This window comes from Sinocyclocheilus anshuiensis, unplaced genomic scaffold (assembly GCF_001515605.1).
Source record: "Sinocyclocheilus anshuiensis isolate Anshui unplaced genomic scaffold, SAMN03320099.WGS_v1.1 scaffold162, whole genome shotgun sequence".
Taxonomy (NCBI): domain Eukaryota; kingdom Metazoa; phylum Chordata; class Actinopteri; order Cypriniformes; family Cyprinidae; genus Sinocyclocheilus; species Sinocyclocheilus anshuiensis.
Window position 1 is genome coordinate 558,256 of NW_015542351.1, and position 2,152 is coordinate 560,407.

Here is a 2,152-nt window from a genome sequence, read left to right on the forward strand (position 1 = left end):
CCTCGCGGTGCTGGTCCCGCTTCAGCCGAGGCTGAGCGGCGGCTGCATTCGTGGGGTTCGCAATTGGATTTGGCGGAGGGAATGGAGACGGGCGAGCCCCTATCTCCTTCCTCACCCACCAGATCCGGTGCCAGCTCTCTGGGATCGGAAGCCCGCACTGTGGTTTCTTCCCCCCGGGGAACGGGCTCGACGCTCCGCGTATCTTCCTCCGAGGAGGTTGATGTGGAGAGCGCCGATGAGGATTCACCCTCTCACACAGCACAGTATGAGGAGTTATTGGAGGTGGTCACTCGTGCCATAGCTAAATTAAACATCGATTGGCCGGCCAAGAAACAAGCTGAACCGCAGAAAAGCAAATTAGATGAGGGCTTTCTGTGGAGTAAACTGCCACCTCCGCGCCAGAGCCTACCGTTTTTCCCCGATCTCCACACCAAGGTGTCAAGGTCGTGGGTTAGACCATATTCAGCACGTCTATTTACCCCCGCTTCCTCTCATTATGCAAACGTGGCGTGGGTTAGTGATCATGGTTATAAGGTGATGCCCCGGGTGGAACAGACACTCGCGAGCTATCTGTCCCCTGGTGCGGCATCATCATTAAAGGCCGTTATGTGCAACATCTAGCCTGGTGGGCAAGGGGTATATGGCGGCAGATCAGGCTGGTGCGTGTCTGCACACCATGGCGGTGTTACAGGCGTACCAAGCCGACCTGCTTAAGGAGGTAGATGAAGGCGAAGAAATAAAAAAGCATGATATAGCAGAGCTTAGGAGGACTGCCGATTTATCTCTCCGTGCCACCAAAGAGACCGCCCGTGCCATTGGGCAGTCTATGGCAGCTCTAGTGGCAGCAGAGAGACATTTGTGGTTGACCCTGTCAGATATTAAAGAAAAGAACAGGGTCTTCCTTATGAACGCCCCGCTTGCACCTTCTGGCCTGTTCGGCGACGCCGTCAATTCCGTCGTTGACAGGTACCAGGAGCCTCCGCCACCATTCAACGGGGTCTTTCCCACACTCGTGGGCCACGAGCAGGTTCTGGTATTAGAACAGAAAGTCAATACTCTCTTGAGGAAGGAGGCCATCGAGGTGGTCCCTCCTCACGACAGGGGGTCCGGGTTCTACAGCCGGTATTTCATCGTTCCAAAGAAGGATGGAGGGTTGCGTCCCATTTTAGTTAAACCGCTCAGTCATGCGACTGAAGTTCAAGATGCTCACTATCAAGCAGGTCGTGTCTCAGATCAGGTCCGAGGACTGGTTTGTCACGATAGATCTAAAAGATGCTTACTTCCATGTCTCCATCCTTCCCCAACACAGGAAGTTCCTGAGGTTTGCTTTCGGGGGCGAAGCTTACCAGTATCTGTTCGGCCTTGCACTCTCACCCCGCACTTTCACGAAGTGTGTGGATGCTGTTCTGGCTCCACTGCGACTCCAGGGCATCCGCATACTCAATTACATTGACGATTGGTTAATACTAGCTCAATCGGAGCAGATGGCGGCTCGGCATCGAGATGTCGTCCTCGCCCATATGAGAGAGCTGGGTGGTGTGGGATTCGACCACGATGCGGGCACGGTTGTCTCCTGCTCGGGTCGAGTCGATCATCACGGTAGTCAAGAGAGTCAGAGAAGGTCAGTCACTCACTGTCAAGCAGTTTCAGAAACTACTGGGGTTAATGGCAGCTGCGTCCAACGTGATACCTCTTGGCCTGCTGTACATGAGGCCCCTACAGTGGTGGCTCAAGTCCAAGGGGTTTTCCCCGAGGGGAAATCTGCTTCGCATGATCAAGGTCATGCGGCGATGCCTACATGCCTTGGACATGTGGAGGAAACCTTGGTTCTTGTCTCAGGGCCCGGTGCTGGGAGCTCATTGTCGCCGCGTAACGCTAGCGACGGACGCGTCCCTCATGTGTGGCCACCCTGCCCGTGGTCTGTGGAGTGGTCGCCATCTCACGTGGCACATCAACTGCCTGGAGATGCTGGCCGTGCCACTTGGCACATCAACTGCCTAGAGATGTTGGCTGTATTTCGAGCTTTGAAACACTTCCTCCCAGACCTGAGAGATCGCCATGTGCTTGTGCGTACCAACAACACAGCGGTGGTCTCTTATATCAACCACCAAGGAGGCCTGCGTTCGCGCCCCTTGTACAAGCTGGCGCACCA